Here is an 864-nt window from a genome sequence, read left to right as displayed (position 1 = left end):
TGGTGTTGCGTATGTGAATGCTTTTGATTGTCATCAAAGTGTTTATTAACTAGAAAGTGCTGCTGGTGAGATCCTCCTGGTGGAATTATTGTGATTCTCTGACACGTTTCAGACTTTTTTGGGTTGTTTCACTCTCTGCTTTTTAACCTTCAACAACAAATATTGTTGTATCATGAAGACAGCAAATCCAAACAATTACATATGTAGTCCAAAGGCATACACGAGAAAATCAATATTTGACATCTTTGCAACTCCCTCTTTGGAGCAGCGCTCAATAGCTCTTATTCATTATACACTTATATCTCTTTCAGATTCGCCTTTGTCACCAGAAACCCATTTTTTTTTCTCCTTTGACTTCCACATAACTTCTTTGCCCTGTACTTTTACAGATGCCTTCTGGCTATAAATACTAATGAAATCTCTTTGCTTAATTCAATTTTGCTGGTACACTTACAGTTATGACCTAACTTTCCCACGAGAGAGACTGATTGAACATTCCAATACCTTATGGATGGGAGCAAACACTGCACAGAACTGGACTGACAATTTCCATAATTATAGAATTCACAGCCTAATGACCTTAAAAAACAATAAAAAGATCTCTTGTTAATTCCATTTCTGTTACTGACATTCAAGATATTTCATTTTTCACAGGACAACAAATTTACTTTTTATTTTCCAAAGAGCAGTCTATCCTTTTACCCTAGATTAAATTTTCTGAATATTGAAGGATTTCATTGAATATTTAGCATTTCTTTGTCTTTTAAAAGTTAGAATATTTATGATCCTTAGAATGTTTCTGACTGATTTATAGCAATCAATTACAGGAGTGCGTTTTCAAATAGCCCTTTTAAAAATGAAGAA

The sequence above is a fragment of the Coturnix japonica genome, chromosome 11 (genome assembly GCF_054131305.1).
Source record: "Coturnix japonica strain WE chromosome 11, WE-NBRP24, whole genome shotgun sequence".
NCBI lineage: Eukaryota > Metazoa > Chordata > Aves > Galliformes > Phasianidae > Coturnix > Coturnix japonica.
The sequence above is the reverse complement of the archived record's forward strand: the minus strand, read 5'-3'. Positions refer to the sequence as shown.